At 47.8% G+C, this 17525-nt stretch overlaps 1 protein-coding gene across 1 annotated transcript in view; it reads right to left on the bottom strand.

Annotated features, from left to right (window-relative positions):
- Positions 1-17525, bottom strand: part of LOC147632904 (U3 small nucleolar ribonucleoprotein) — a 47905-nt gene that overhangs the window by 29577 nt on the left and 803 nt on the right. The window lies entirely within an intron of this gene.

The raw sequence follows: 17525 nt of genomic DNA, 5'->3' as shown, positions 1-17525 counted from the left end.
ATGCTCTGCTGAACCTGAATGAGCCACAACAAGAGTCGGCTCTAACTCAAAGGCATCGAGATAAAGCTGCAAAAACTGAGGTGAATCTGTTAAGTCACCTTCCTCCATCCACTTCGCATCCATCGGTGAATAGTTCTTGAACTTCACAAGATAGCGACGGGAAACTTTACCTCGTACCTTTCTTTCCTTATGTGCCACTATCTGCTCTGGAATAAGAACCTCATCAAGTTCCTCAACTTCCGGCTGAGCCTCATCTGATACATCCTCAGGCACATCCCCACGGAAAGGTCTAAGGAGACTCACGTGAAAAGCATTGTGAATCCTCCAGTGATCTGGTAACTTCAAACGATAGGCTACCTCACCAATCTTTTCCAATACCTGAAAAGGCCCATAATAACACATGCTCAACTTAGGGAATAAGCGCTCTTTATCCTTCATCTTCTTGAGTCTAGCCTTTTCAAAGCGCAAAAGAACCCAATCACCCAATGCAAACTCTAAAACACATCTGTGACGGTTTGCGGCTTTCTTTTGCTTCTGCTGAGTTTTCTGGAGTGTCAACTTAACTCTCCGATAAGCTTCATCCATGTTTTCCACATACTGATCAACCTCGAAGATCTTATCCTTTGTATGCAAAATGGGTGGTACCTTCTTCCCTCCTCCTACAATCTCAAAAGGCGCCTTGCCTGTCGAGGTATGGACAACGTTGTTATATGCAAACTCCACCAAAGAAAGATACTTTTTCCATTGTTACTTGTGCTCTGACACATAACACTTGAGAAGATCTAACACTGTAGAGTTAGCCTCTTCTGACTGACCATCTGTTTGTGGATGAAATAACGATGAGAACTCGAGAGTTGTACCCATGTTGTCAAACAACCCTCTCCAGAACAAACTCGTCATCCGTGGATCACGGTCACTAATGATAGACGTAGGTAAGCCATGATACTTGAAGATGTTCGCCATGAACAACTTCACCATATGATCCACTTTGATCGTCTTACGCACGGGAATGAAATGAGCCTGCTTACTGAACCTGCATATGATAGTCCAAATGCCATCATTGCCCGTTTGTGTCCGTGGAAGATCAAATATAAAATCCATGGCAATGCTCTCCCAAGGTCTATCTGGAATAGATAAAGGCTGTAGAAACCCTGGTGTCTTTTGACGGTCAAACTTTACCTTCTGACATATGATGCATTGCCTCACAAAGGCATCAACATCTCTTCTCAAGGTTGGCCAATAAAAGAAAGTCTCCACTGCTTTTACCGTGGCGTCAATACCTCTATGACCTGCATACGGTGGAGCATGACTTTCAATCATAACCTTGAGTCGCAATGGCCTGGTACCACACAGTCTGCCATGCATCAAAAAAAACCCATCTCTGAGAGTATAGTGCTCATGCCGCTGACCCTCAGACATTTGATCATACAACTTTTCAAAGTCCTCATCATGGGCATACTGCTCTTTCATTTCATCAAGCTCATGATGATAAGCAAGTGAAACTGCTGAGACCTGTGGCTTGCGTGACAAAGCATCTGCCACTACATTCTTTTTGTCTTCCACATGCACAATCTGGAAGTGAAACATAGACAAAGTTTGCCCAACGCATATGCTTCTCTGAAAGCTTAGTCTGCGTGAGGAAATAACGCAAGGTCTGATGATCTGTCTGCACAGTGAAATCAACCCCAAGCAAGTAGTGTTTCCATGTAGAAAGAGCGTGAATTACAGCCAACATCTCTTTCTCATAAACCTGTAAATGCTTCTCGGCATCTTGCAATATTCTACTCTCATAGGCTATTACATGTCCCTCTTGCATGAGAACTGCACCAATGCTACTTCCGCATGCATCACATTGGACAACAAAAGCCTTTCGGAGATCCGGTAACACCAATACTGGATCCGAAGTAAGCTTTTCTTTGAGCTTTTTGAATGCTGTAATTTCCCGATCAGCCCATCTAAACGGAGTTGCCTTCTTTGTCAAGGCATGAAGAGGCGAAGCAATTTCACCAAAATACCGTATGTACCGCCTGTAATAGGAACACAATCCTAGAAAGCTGCGTACATCATGCACGGTCCTCAAATCTGGCCAATTAAGAATTGCGTCCACCTTTGTTGGATCCATACGGACTCCATGCTTAGACACGATATGCCCCAAGAAATGTATCTCTTGCAAAAAGAACTCACTCTTTTTGCCATTAACAACCAGCCTATGGTTCCTGAGTTCTGCAAACACAATGGTCAAATGCCTTCTATGCTCTTCCTCAGTTTGTGAATGGACAATCATATCATCAAAGAATGTGCCCACAAACGCTCTATGAGGCCTGAAAATCCTGTCCATCATTCTGTTAAATGTGGCAGGTGCATTTGTCAAACCAAAGGGCATAACCAAAAACTCATACAACCCAAACGTGGTTCGGAATGCTGTCTTATGCACGTCCTCGGGTCTAATACGTATCTGATGATACCCGCTTTTCAAGTCAATGCGACTAAAGACTGTGGAGCCCTGTAAGCGGTCCAAAATGTCATCGATCCTCGGTATGGGGAATCGATTCTTGATGGTGTTCTTGTTCAGCGCCCTGTAGTCAATACACATGCGCCAAGAACCATCCTTCTTTTGCACTAAGTACAGGTGAGCAAAAGGGTGATGAGCTAGGCTGTATCAACCCTTTAGTCAAAAGCTCCTGCACCTGACTCATAATTTCTTCCTGTTGGGCTACACTAACACGGTACGACGGTCTATTCGGTGGAGTACTACCAAGAATGAGATCAATGGCATGATCTTCAGTTCTCCTGGCAATGACTCGGAAAAACAATCTTGGAACCCACATAAGAAATCAGTCCTGTCCTTATCTAACATAGACAAATTAGACTTAGACTCATCATCTTGTGCATCCTTTACATAAATCAAGTACGCGGAAAGATGCTTTTTCATTACTGCTGAAATTGCCGAAGCGGATACAATAGGAACAGATTCCCCTTTAAGTTTTACATCCAAAACATGTTCTTTCCCTCTATGAGTCAGAGTAATCTTCCTATTGTATGTGTCCACCACCACATGTACTCTCTGTGGCACCATGGCATTCCCAACAAAACATCACAGCCATCCAGAGGCATGATGAAAAACTCTTCACTGTCCACATAACCCTGCAAATGAAGCCGAAGCTTCCCAATGATAGGAGTAACGGGTTCTGCATATCCTGGACAAGCCATGTTAGCCTCATATAACGACCCCATCTCCTCTGCACGAATCCCCAATTGGCCAGCCAAATCTGGTGAAATGAAGTTGGCTCTAGCACCTGTGTCAAAGAATATCAAGGCATTCTGATCTCTCACTTTGCCCCATGCCCTGCACAACTCTGTCTCTTCACCACCTGGCTGTTCCCCAACAAGATCAAGAACTAACCCTGCAGAAGGTTTTGGTTTCTTTGACTTGGGCTCTCCTTTATTGTCAGAGTCCTTTTGGGACTTTCTCTGGGGACAATTAAAATGACATATGTCCCTCTTCAGTACAGTAAAAACATTTCCGAGCATCTCTCAAAGCCTGTCTTTCCTCAGAAGTTCTCTTGGGCATTGGCAACTTCTTATACCTCGTCTCTGAAGACCCTTTGGCATCACGAGAAGCATGCCCAGATTTTTCAGCTTTCTTGCTCGAGTTCTTACTTCCCTTAAACCCAAATGATCCCCCAGTGAGTAACGCATTAGCTGTCATAGCATTCTCTATCATCTGTGACATGTTCGTTACTCGAGTATTGATAGCCCACAACAATATTTCTCTACCTGCTCAGACAAAGGCACTGCACGGTAAGAAGTCACTGGGAGTAAAGCTTCCCAAAACTTCTTGTTATAATCTTCCAAATTCTCACACTTTGAAGCATCCAATTTGTGCCATGCAGTCATAACATCCACCTCAAATGTAGATGTGAGCCATACGGAAGAGAAGACCTGTTTAAATTGTACCCAAGTAGTGGGTGCTATGCCCTACAAAAGAAGAGTAGACCACCACTGCAACACCAGCCAAACGATCTTTAAACCGAGCATCATCATCCTCTTTACCAAGTACATCTTCTGGCTGTGTTACATCCTCATAATGCTCATCATCTGCAGCCTGTTCTCCTGCAAAAATATCCTCAGATGCATTTCTCTCAGGAGAGGTCTCTTGCTCTTCCTCTTCATGATAAAAGTACTCATCTTCTGTATCAGACATGTTGCTGAATTTTTCAGCGATGACTTTCCTCGAGGCAACCACGAGCTCACCCCCTTAAGAAAGTTGATGATTAGTCCCGGCAACGGAACCTTGAAACCGGCCTCTGGTAGAAACCAAAGTGCGGTAGACTGGCAGTCACCCGTCCACTTGTAGTCTAGATATGAAAACAATTGGATTGGAGCTAGAGTGCCCCAAATCTGAAAATTAAACCACACCTGTTGGCCCCAAAGCTTGGCGCCCCTTGCAGTATTTCTTTATTCAATTTCAAAAATATGTAAGGCTGAGTACAACAAAACCAGCCAAGAGAATACACCTGTATGTCCAATCTGGCAGCCCACAATACCTCTTAGCACAGAGGATTCACACACACAGATCTGTGTCTCAAAGCAACACTCTGTGCTCCCCTCTGATCAGCCAAGACCATTAAGTAGGACAACCGTGAACATACATCTGGCATATCTCATGCACATGATTCCACAACTCAGCACAAGCATACATTCACTGTCCAATCTCCCTGTTTCCACCCTTTTCAATCTGCCATACCCCTCCTCTCACAAGGGGCCAGATAGCACAAATCTGCAGCAGACATAAGCTATTGGAAAGAAAAGTAGATGAACAAATTCAGAGCTTACCAAAATCAGCTCGTGGATCTGCACCGGAGGAAGTGATTGTACCAGTCTGAACCTGCACACTTGTTTCAACAACTTTGCTTCACACGTGTGAGTGTTCCTGTCTATACCTTCCTCTCTGCATCCACTTCAGTGCTGTACCTGACTATACAGACCATAAAATCTGCACTGTACCAGTCCGTACAGGTCAGTAGAGCACTACTGTACCTGTCCGTACAGTTCCCACACGCGTCTGTCAGTACCTAACAGCAACCGCCTGCTGTCTGCACCTGTCAACACAGCCTGCACTCGTACTGTCTAGCACCGCCTGCTCCAGACCAGTCCGTACACTGTACCAGCAGTCGTACAGGACTATACTTGCAGTCGTACCAGCCTGCGCCGCCTGAAAACTGCAATAGCAGCCACCTGCAACAGTCGCCGCCAGCACCTGGATTCCTGTCAGCGCCGCCTGTACTTGCAGTCATACACCTGTACCTGCAGTCGTACAGCTCTGTACGGCTGTTTTCTTCTCACACACAATAGTTATCAAACTCTTCTGCACCAGCCGACTAGCTTCCTCACTTCTCCACGCTTGCAACATGCACGTCTCCCCAAAAGCGAGAGAGAGAGAGAGAGAGTTGTGAGAGAGGCATGCACTCCAAAAGTGGAGTTGCCCCCTCTCCATACTTGTCCTAGGGCCCCAACTTTAATAATTATTAAAGTTCCCTAGGGGCCACTAAGGCCTAGGGGCAACCTTCAATAAAACATTAAAATATTAATGTTTTAGTTTCCCGCTTCACACTTGGAAATGTCCACACATCATTATCTCTCTCCAGGCACCCCAAATGTGGATCATTTAATATTTTGACTCAGCAACCACCATGCCCACACTTGTGCTGTTCCATTTTCACAGGGCCATGACACACTTCCTTGGGCAGCCCACAACAATACTTCTCTACCTGCTCAGACAAAGGCACTGCACGATAAGAAGTAACTGGGAGTAAAGCTTCCCAAAACTTCTTATTGTAATCTTCAAGATTTTCACACTTTGATGCATCCAACTTGTGCCATGTTGTCATTACATCCACCTCAAAAGTAGATATGAGCCATACGGAAGAGAACACCTGTTTAAACTGTACCCAAGTAGATGGTGCTATGCCCTGCAAAAGAAGAGTAGACCACCACTGCAATGCATTGCCTTTGAGAAAAGTCGCAGCTTTTCTCACCTTAGAGGACTCCGTGTAATTACCACCAGAAAAAGCAACATCAAACTGCTGTAAAAAGGTAAGTGCCTTTAGCTTATCTTTGGCCCCACTGAATGTGTCAAATTTCACAGCAGCTCCCCCTTCCTTATAATCCTTCGCCTTACCCATAGGCGTTAGATTATCGTAGGGAAGTGGCTTCACAAGATTGCTACCCCCAGCATTCATGCCCATCATAGGATCAACATTACCAATTCCCACACCTGGCATGCCATACATTCCAGCCATGTTTCCAAACATACCATTATGCATACCGGGCTGCATACCACCATACATATTCCCCTGCACACCAGGCTGAAAATTAGCTCCAAAAGTCCCTGGCATACCCATGCCTCCCTGAGGATAAAGTCATGGATTGGAACACAGAGCCACCACCAAAATAACCTGGATGCATAGACTGCTGAGGAATAGATGGCTGTCCGAAGAAGGAACTCTGTGAGTTAGCACCAAAAGCATGTTGCATGTTCGGAAACTGTCCAAAAGATGGATCTTGTGGGAAGGCACCACTATGACCCTGAGGTAGGTTCTTAGAACGCACCTTCTTCTTCTTCTTTTCAGACTCAGAACGGGATCTCATAAATTCAGCAAACTTCTCACTTTGTGTGAGCTGCATAAACACATCCATTACATCTGCCAAACCATTTTTAAACTGAGCATCATCTTCCTCTTTACTAGGCATATCTTCTGGCTGTGTTACATCCTCATATTGTTCATCATCTGCAGCCTGTTCTCCTGCAAGAATATCCTCAGATTCATTTCTCTCAGGAGAGGTCTCTTGCTCTTCCTCTTCATTATAAAAATATTCATCTTCAGTATCAGACATGTTGCTGAATTTTTCAGCAATGACTTTCCTCGAGTCAACCACGAGCTCACCCCCTTAAGAAAGTTGATGATGGGTCCCGGCAACGGAACCTTGAAACCGGCCTCTGGTAGAAACCAAAGTGCGGTAGACTAGTAGTCACCCTTCCACTTGTCCAAATAAATAACAAAATTAATTGGAGCTAGAATGTCCCAAAACTGAAATGAAATCGACACCTGTTGGCCCCAAAGCTTGGCGCCCCTTTCAGTATTTTTTTATTCAAATTCAATGAGATGTAAAACTGAGTACAACAAAGCCAGCCAGGAGAATAAACCTGTATGCCCAATCTGGCAATCCTCAAGACCTCTTAGCACAGAGGATTCACACACACAGATCTGTGTCCCACAAAAGCAACACACTGTGCTTCCCTCTGATCAACCAAGACAATTCAGCAGGGCAGCCTTGAGCACACATCTGGCATATTCCATGAACATGGTTTCACAACTCAGTACAAACATACATCCACTGTCCAGTCTCTATTTCCACCCTTTCAAACTGCCATACCCCTCCTCTCACAAGGGGCCAGATAACACAACTCTGCAGCAGACATAAGCCAGTGGAAAGAAAGAAAGATGGACAAGTTCAGAGCTTACCAATTCAATGCGTGGTTCTGCACCTGTGGGACTGATCGTACCAGTCTGTACTTGCCAAAGACTGTCTGTACTTTCCTCCCTGCAACCACCTGACTGATGCATCAACTATGCTTTGATAAAGCACCGCCTGCAGTTGGAAATGCACCGCCTGCAATTGTTCATGACTGAACAGTACGGAAGCCGGCTGTACCTGTCCATACAGGTCAGTAAAACCCTATTGTACCTGTCCGTACAGTCTCTGCGCCTGCAGCTGCTGCCTGTATGATGCACCTCCACCTGTACCAGCTGTACAGGTCTGTACTGTACCCGACTGTACCAGCTGGACAGAGGTTTCCTTGTCACCTGTACCTGTCCGTACAGGTCTGCAGTCGCCTGTACCGTACAGGTCAGCACCTGCACAGCAACCGCTTGCTGTCTGTTCCTGCCAACGCAGCCTGAACCAGCGCCGCCTGAACCTGTACCTGTCCGTACACATGTACCTGCAGTCGTACAGCAGCCACGTGGACTGTACAGCCAGGGTCTGTACGGCCTGTTCTGTACGGAAACCAGCAGCCAGTCGACTCACGTTTTCTTTCTCCTCAACGCATGTAGCTTGCACGCTTCCCCAAAAGCAAGAGAGAGAGAGGCGAGTACCAAAAGTGGAGTTTCCTTCCTCCAAAAATATCCTAAGGCCCTTACTTTAATGTTTATTAAAGTTCCTAAGGGCCACTTAGGCCATGGTTAGAACATTAAAAATATTAATGTTCTTGGTCCCCCTTCACACCTGAAGATGTCCACACATCATTCTCTTTGTCCGGGCACCCCAAATATGAATCAGTTAATATTTATTTTGCTCAACCACCACCATGCCCACACTTGTGCTGTTCCATTTTCACAGGGTCATGACATTTGCCAACCTCAAACAGGCTCAAGAAGGAGCTTAGTGTGGACACAGATGGAGTTGAACTGAGGTCAGTGGAGAATTAAATTATTTTTATGTCCACTGAACTTGGCCGACAACAATCGACCAGTTGGACTGGCAACCAATGAGCCTATAAAAGGCATTACCCTGTTCACTATAGAATCAACTCACTCCCCTATGGAGTAGTTCATCAGATAGAACTTTTGGGAAGGCCAAAGGCCAAGATATTGTAACCTTTTATACATCTATAAATATACTGAATATTCAGCCATCTTTCTCTCTCTCTATTCTTTGTCTATGCTAATTGTTCTTGCATCAAGTGTTCCTATGCAGTGCTTAGGGCTAAAAGAAGACTACCAAAAGCTTCCCCATGTGACATGGCATACGACAAATAATCCTAAAAAAAGGGTACTAGTACTATATGATGTTACATAAAATGCTAAGCCATTGTGTCACATGGTACCACAATGATCGCAATTGCCTACACATAGCCATGATGCAAGCATTTCTGATAGATCCTTGTGCTAGGATCCTGGTACCAACGTGTGTAAATAGATTTAGCAGTATGATCACTTTTTTGCAGACCTAGTCCAAAATATAAGGAGTATCTTTAGGGCACTATTTACAATCATAGCCTTAACTAGGCTCTTTTGTCATAAGCAATTGCTTGTAGGTCTAGGGTTTACATAGGCTCGCTAAGCTGCATCCATGATGTGTGTAAAAAGAGAGAGAGAGAGAAAGAAAGAAAGAAAGAAAGTTGTATTAACGTCTACTAGAGGCCGAACTCGACCTATGAGACAAATCAACGTACAACTGTCAATGTCTTCTGGATGTCCAGAAAAAAAAGGACAAAATGAACATGGAATAAACTATGAAAGTACTGAGCTGGTGGGGGGGTGTGATGGATGGAGCACTACTACTATAGAGGCTCAGTATGCAACCTATATGCGTAGGGTATACAAGAATCCAATGCAGATCTGTCTAGCTCCAACCAGTACCATAATGGGGGTGTAATATGTGATACATAGGCGAGGGCGAGGCAAAAATACCTCGGAGCATGATCTCCGGGTGTGAGTGTAAGTGAGCTAGCCGCTCCTAGATATGGTGCTGATGTCGAGCCCTTATCTCTGTGATCTCCCTCTGATGTAGTCTAGGAGTCTGGTAGCCTAGTGCTCTCGGTCTCCGTTTGGCTCGGAGGTCCGCAGCGCGCTGAAGTGTAACCCCCTCCTATGTCAAGGTAGGCACTCGGATAGATCTCTGGAAGAAATCAGTGAACTGGAGCTGTCACCCACCTCTCCCTGTGGTATGAGTTCGTAGCAGTGTCTCTCTGTGGCGCTGTCTCTCTAGCAAGAACTGGCCAAATCTGCGGACTCCATGATCTGGCGGAGTGAGGGATGTCCACTGAAGATGGTGATGTATCTCTCTCTAATGACACTATATTCTCTGCATCTGCATACATTATGCTTCTCACTCTCAACCTCCTCCTGGCATAGTCTGCATATCCTCTCTGCTCTGGGGATCCGTGCTGCCCTACCTGCCTCAATCTCAAGCTGGTGTGATGACACTCTGAGCTGGCCAATCACCACTCGGGCACTGTGAGGCATGTACACATCCATGTATCCAGGTCTCTGTATGAATCCATCCGTTGAGATACGCATAAACTGATCTCTATAGTGTAGCATCTTTGGTGGTAGAGGCTGACTAGGTGTAATCCAAGTCTCTTAAGTGCATCGCTGCCATAAATCCTGCCGGAGGACTCTGTTCCTCTCACTGTGAGAGAACTGGATGTGTGGTGCATGTATATCATACTAGAAAGGTGGCAGGTGAACTATGTCGAGACCATGCTGAGTGAGCCACTGTATCATCTGTGAATACCATGATCTCCTATCTCCACTCTCTGCGAGCTGCCTGGACGCCTCAAAAGCTCTATGTGAGAGTCGATCTGATGGCATATCTTTGATCCTCTATATGAAGCAGATCGTCTAGAAGAGGGCCTCTACTAGCATAGGAGGTGCAGAAAACTCCGTTCGGACAATGTCATGTGGGACGGAGGGTTTGCTGCAGATCATCCGTGAGAGCATGAGAATCTGAGGCCTCTATCTGAGACCATGTGGAGGTGGCGAGCCCAGGTGCCCATATTGCTGCAGCATACATCAAAGCAAGGGTGACTAGTGTGTCAAACAACCACCCCTTCGTGCAGGGCTCCTGGAAGTGTGCCTAGTGACACTGTCTCTCTAGCATGGCCAGAGCTGCATACCCTCGTGTGAGTCTATCCCTGGTTGCCTATGCCATAGTAAATCTTCCTGGCGGAGTCGTAAATGTAATCCCCAAGTACACATGAGTCTACCGCCTTTACCTGTCCTCCTGCTAGTGTGAAGATGGCCTATCGTCGAACCGGCCCTGAGGTGTGGAAAATCATGGCCTTGGTTTTCCCAAGGTTCACTGTAAGGTCCCTCTGTGTGCAGAAGTCGTCGAGTGCATGGAGATGGTGCTGTAGTCCTATCCGCGACTCAGAGACCAGAATAATATCATCTGCATATAGCATAATGTGGATTGTGGTACCTGACTACCCCATCCCCACCACCGTGACCAATGAAGTCAGCCACCTCATCGATGTATAGCCCAAATAGTGTAGGAGATAGTGGGCATCCTTACTTCACACCTATGGTGCTAGCAATAACATCAAATAGCCCCCCGGGGAAGAGTCTCTCTCGTGGCATCGTGTCAAATACTTTGCGGGAATCCACAAAGCAGCAGTATAATCTCTTCTCCCGCGCCCTAGCCTGGTCAATCAGACATCTCAGAGTGAATATATGGTCAATAGTGGAGAAAGCTCGTCGGAATCCAGCTTGCCCTGGTGCTCACAATCCCTATGAGCTCAACTCTGCCTCGAGCACTGCGCCATAAAGTTTGGCCAATGTATGACCAATCATTATAGTCCTATAGTTGCTGGGGTCTAGCATGTCTCCCGCTTTTTGTGGAGAGGCACGATGGTGTGCATAGTCCACTCAGCTCATAGGCCCTCCACTAGTGCCCTATTAAAGAGGTGAGCAACAAAGGGTCCCAGTGTGTCAGCTGCATAAATAAGATGCTCACTCTGTATTCCTGTGTGGTCGGAAGATCTCCCATGCTGTAAACCGGCGGATAGCTCTCTCTACCATCGAGGCGGTAAAGAAAGTAGAGGTGGTAGGGCGGGACTCCTGTGGCTGTGGTATGGGCGGCTGCTGAGGGATATGGTAGAGGCTCTTTGCATATGTGTGCCATGTGTGTGGATCCTCAATCGGGGTACAAGGCGAGGCGCTCTCATCCTGCGCCATGCAATGGCTGCATCTCTGCTCACGAGTAGGTGGTATATATCCCAATACTGTGCCTCCTCATATGCATGCCTTTTTACGGCATGTGGAGGGTCCTCATCTGTCAGCTCGCCTGTCTCTGTGTAATGGTCCCCAGTGCTCTCTGGGAGGTGTCTATATAGCTCTCTAGGCACGGAGGTGTCTATATAGCTCTCTGCACTCATCATCATACCACCGATTCTGGTGCATGCTCCCAGATCTATCTATGTGTGCAATGTGTATGATGGGGGAAGCTGCGGGTGGCGGCCGTATGTAGTAGAGATGACAGCTGGGTGGTTAGTGTGTCTAGAGGTGACAGGGGATACATCTAGAGTAGCCCGTCATATACATGATGCTCATATATGTCTGCCAAGTCATGGGTGAAATAGAAAGTTGTATGCGATCCCTGTGTGGGCTGTGTGGGTGCTGGTGTGGAGCTCGCCAATGACAGTAAGAGGTACGTGTGATATCTGGTGTTATCCGGCCACATGTCCTCTCACACCCTGCAAGCTCCCGTGTCCTCCACGTCTAGTGTGTGCATCACCTCGGGGTGCTCGAAATCATAAATGTCGCACTGTCGGCTCTGTGTCTGCGCATTGAAGTCCCCCATAAGGAGGACTTCCCTAGGTTGGAGTAGTGTATGATCTCATCTGAAAGGGCTACATATGGTGACTCTCCCAATCGCCCTATGTCCTCCTCCTCCCCTCTACTCTCCTCCTCTGCTGTCATAGCATATCTTGATTCTCTAGGAGAGAAGTAGGATAGAGCAATGTATAATACCCTGTCTGCCGAGAGCTGCAGTCTCATCCACATGTATCTAGCCTCCTGGTCACATGCTACCACCTGTAGGTGCTCCTGTAGCTCTCGCTTGAAGAATACCGCTATACCTCCAGATCCTCTCGATGTGCTCTGCCATGTGGTCCCCCTATATGTAAACTCCCACTACTAGCCCTCTACTTTGGGTAGCCCCCTCTCTGGGCTCTGGTGCATCTCTGTAAGTAGTATGATGTCCCGTCCCTCCATGACCTCCTCCATCCTCCCACGATGTGTCCAAAGTGCTCCATTGCAATTCCAAACTACTATGTGTATTTGTGAATCTGGATCCTCCATAGCCGATGTCCCATAGGCCGCCTGGCGCTAATCGGTGGCCTTGCCAACGATGATGACACGGACATCGCGATAGAATGCTCTCTTGCCCTCTTTCCGGGCTTGTAGGACTCTCGACATGCATGTTTTCCTGTGTTCTATCTGCATCCTTGTAAGGTCGTCATCCAAATAGATGGGATCTCCCTGTAATCCTCGTAGAATCACCCTCTTCCTCATGAAGGTGACCCTCTTCGTCTCTCCTGCAAACTATAGGATGAGGGCTCGCTTGCGTGTTGAGTCTTTCCCGGCTCTCCATGCTTTGGCGAAGGGGAGAGGGTCCTGTTCCCTATAGCCAAGCTTCGTGCATAGAAGCTTTCCATCTTTCTCGGGAGTGGAGTCGGGTGTCTCGGCTATACCTATGACTCGAATGTTGAGGTGGCGGGCCTGCCTCATCTTCTCCTCCTCAATGGTGGTGTGAATGATTTGGTGTTCTTCCCTTGAGTCTCCTCCCTCACTTCTTTACGGATGTTCTTCTTCACCACTTCAACCCATCCTGACCGCTTGGCTTCGAGATTTCCCTCCATGTCCTTTGTGATCTCCTTGGAGATCTCTTCTTTGATGGCCGTGAGAGTGTTGTCATTGATCTCCCTTTCTTCCTTCTCAGTGTTCTTGACGGCTACCAGTTCCACTTTCAATGCACTCACCTCCTCCTTGAGTGTTGTGTTCTCTCTGTGTTGGTCCTCGAGCAAGTACAGCTGATCTGGATCTCACCAAGGACTCCCTATGTCTACGGAGCTCTTGAAGAAAAAGTCCCAGGCATCTCTGATCATCCGGGAAGTCCATGATCCTGGAAAGTGGTCCGAACCCAACTCGGAAGAGGCAGTGGAACCTCCCCCGAGGGCCGAATCTCATAGTACACGGGGGCATCGGCATATGTAATGGTCCTCTATCTCGAGCTCTATGTGACAGAGCTGGCATATCCTGTCCTCTGGTGCGGCCGCCCTAGGCCCATATCTAGCAGTCTCCACTCTCAATTGGTGGGACGAGGTGCAGATCTAGCCGACCGCACATCTCACCCTAAAGGATAGCTGTATGTCCATGTAGCGTGGACGGATGATGAACCCATCCTCTGTCAGGCATAGGAGGTGATCTTTGTAGAAGGCCATCTTTGTCCCCAGTGGACAACTAGGTGAACTCCATGTCCTCTGAGTATCCAGTCTGACAATGTCCTTCCTAATAACCCTGTTCCGCTCTGTGCGGCTGAGAACAAATGACGGGGCCTCTATGCTATACTGGAAGGGAGGGAGTGCCCCCATCTGCATACCATGCATGCCAAACCAAGTGCCTACCTGTGCATACCAACACTCTGTATCTCCCTCAAGTGTAAATTGTCTCGAGGACTCCAGGGCTTCGGTGCAGCCCCATCTCTGCCCGCACAATCTCATGTGGCACTGATGGTTTACTCCTAATCATGCGTGAGATCATCACCACTAGGGGCCTCTCCATCGGCTTCCACCCATCATAAACCTCCTCGAGTCCTCTGTATCTGTCTCGGCCGGCTCTCTCCTCTGTCTCCTCCTATGGTATAAGCTAGGACCCCAGATGGGGGCACCATACAATAGTGCAGGTGTAACTAGAGTATCAAATAGCCAAAGCTTCGTCCTCGGCTCCTGAAACTGTATCTGTGAGCATTGCCTCTAGCGAGCCAAGGGCTGCATATCCCCTCATCAATCTAGCGTCGGCCGCCTTCCGCATCAAGATTTGAGGTCCAGCAAAAGTGATCCCAAGGTATACATACGAGGTAACATACTCCACAGGCTCTCCACTGTATGTAAACTGTACTGCAGATCTACTTATCCACTGTGAGGAGGTGTTAAAGCTCATGACCTTGGTCTTTCCAAGGTTCACAATAAGGTCCCGGTCCTCGCAAAAGGACTGTAACGCATCCAAATGCCTCTGCAGCCCCTCTGGTGAATCACATATAAGAACAATATCATCTGCATACAAGAGGATCGATATTAGGACTCCTGCCAAATGTGCTCCTCGTCCTCCCTGTCTGTCTATCTAATCCGAGATCTCGTCAATGTATAGACCAAATAGAGTAGGAGACAAGAGGCAGCCCTGCTTCACCCCGATAGTGCTGTGTATGATCTCTGAGTCACCTCCTAGAGCTCGTACTCTGCCTGTGACTAACTCATAGAGTGTAATGATCCCCCACAGCATCTTTGCTAGCACTCCCATATCCTGCAGTCTCCTCATAAGTCTGGCCCGTGGGACAGTATCAAAAGCTTTGCGAAAATCCACAAAGCAACAGTATATCCATTGCCCGTGAGCTCTCCCCTCCTCAATGATCCCCCCTAGTGTAAAGATATGATCTAGTGTGGAGTGCCCTCTCCTAAAGCCTGCTTGCCCCGGTGCTCCGAGTCTCTGCTCCTCGGACCATCTACTAAGCTCATGCTCCAAAATCGAACCATAAATCTTGGCCAAGGTGTGACCAATCGTGATAGTCCTATAGTTGTTGGGGCCCATGGGGTCACCTGCTTTCAAGATAGGTACAATAGCATTCGATGACCAGCTGACGGGGAAGCCTTCAAATAAAGCCCTGTTAAACATGTGAACCAGTAAAGGGGCTAGCGTGTCTCTAACATGGTAGAAATGCTCGGTGAGGAGTCCATCATGATCCTGTGCACTCCCAGTCTGCATCCTGTGCTCTCCCACTCTGCATCCTGTCAATAGCATCTCTCACTATGCTGAGGTGAGAAGGAAGAGTGTGGGGGACGAGGTTCGGGTGGATGGGGGAGAGGTGGCTGCTCGGGGACATGGTAGAGAGAGGTGGCATAGGTGTGCCAGGTGCTGGGTGAAGTAATCGGAGTTGGAAGGTGATTATCCTGGAAGATCCTCCAGGCCTCCTTACAATCCCTTATAGCTCAAGCCTTGCTAGGTAGGCTCTCTTCTTTCTCCGTGTGAGACGTCGAAAGATCACTCACACCTGCTGGTGAGTGGTGGATCCTAGTGCCATCTCCCGATGTAGACGGGCTCGGGTATCACTACATTCCTCGTCACACCAGCTATTCTGTGGGACAGTCCCTCCTGGTGATGTAGGGGTGGCTCTGGAGTGTGGGAAGGCGGCTGCAACGGACGTATGGAGGGTGGCTGAGAGGTGTGTAGTAAGCTCATCAAGTGGGATGTGGGGGTCGAGGTCGGAGAGGATGCGGTAGACGTGATCAGAGTAGATGGAAGAGGTCTCTCTGGTGAAGTGGTATCTCGGACGGTGATGGGGCAAAGCAGGTGGTTGCATGGTGTATCGGCATGTGAGTGAGAAGGCCAGGTATGCATGGTCGGCTGCAACACCGATGGGGCAAGGAGAGATGGTAAACTCCAAAATGAGTGGGATCAAAGAGAGGGATCCCATTAGGTAGTCCACTGTACTAGCTCCAAGTCCGAAGGGGTAGGAGGAGAGAGAGAGAGAGTTATGTTGCTGCCTTGGGGGCCTGAGGAAGGGTGGGTGGGATAAGGAAGGCGAAGGGAGCACACCACAGGCGGGCGGACAGGGAGACGGGCAGGCAGCGCAGATGCATGCGAAGCGGGCAGGCAAGGGAGGCGAAGGGAGCAGCACACAGGCGGGCGGATAGGGAGACGGGCAGGCAGCACAGGTGGATGCAAAGCGGGCAGGCAAGGAGGGAGACGGGCAGTGCAGTGTGCAGGTGGGTGCAAAGCAGGGAGGTGCAACAGTGCGAGCAGTGAGGTGCAAACGCCTGCGGCGCAAGGCGCGAGCAGGGGTGCGAACAGGTTCACGCCATTGATGAGGCGAAGGGAGCGGCACACAGGCGGGCGGACAGGGAGACGGGCGAGAGAGAGAGAGAGAGAGAGAGAGAGAGAGGCAACAAAGCTCAAAGAGAGGAGAGTATTGCACGACTCAATAATGTGATTAGATTCATATGATAGAAGTGATGTTCACTCACCAAGTACAATGCTTTTGTAGGCTTGTAGACTTATCTTGTGAGCCGTACAAATATATCACTCTAATAAGTGTATGTAACATGGAACACTTATCCACTTATAGGAGTGTGTTCACACACAACTAGAACAATAACCCTTTTAGGGGGGTTCACACACACACACACACACGAGCTCTGAATCCCAACAAAACCCCATTGGAGTGAAGGTGGGGATGCTTGCAACACTGCTACCCCGGCTTAAAAGCAATGTGTGTTCCTTGCTAATTCAAGGGCCAGGGACAAGCAGCTTACTCTGCCGCTCCAAGTCTGCCAGCGTTTGCTTTTTTTTCTCAAAGCATACCTCAGTACAATCAAGGTTTTCATGCAAGCAACCTAGGGCCAAAATCCATCTTCCCCCTCTTCAGATTCAACCAAAAATGATAGGGAGTTGCTTTATCCATGCTTTCATGTCTGCTCTCATAGTCAGGAAACTGCAACCTCAGAAACTCACAAAATTTAAAGTACCAACTCCATCCCTATATGACATCCCTATTCATTAGTACCCAAGAGCAAGTAAGACATATCCAACATGTTGAAAACATTCTTCAAAAGAAGGGACAAAGAGAATATATCTAGAAAAGCACAGCATAAAAACAGATTACAAGGGCGACAGCTGATTAGTGGTAGTGGAAGCATGCCCTGCTTCCTTTATAGACGCCAGACCAGTGAGTACCCCTCTCTG

Source organism: Cibotium barometz, chromosome 13 (assembly GCF_041138505.1).
Source record: "Cibotium barometz isolate CiBa-2024 chromosome 13, ASM4113850v1, whole genome shotgun sequence".
In the NCBI taxonomy this organism is placed as follows: Eukaryota; Viridiplantae; Streptophyta; class Polypodiopsida; order Cyatheales; family Cibotiaceae; genus Cibotium; species Cibotium barometz.
Note: the sequence above shows the minus strand (reverse complement) of the source record. Positions and strands in the feature narration are given on the sequence as shown.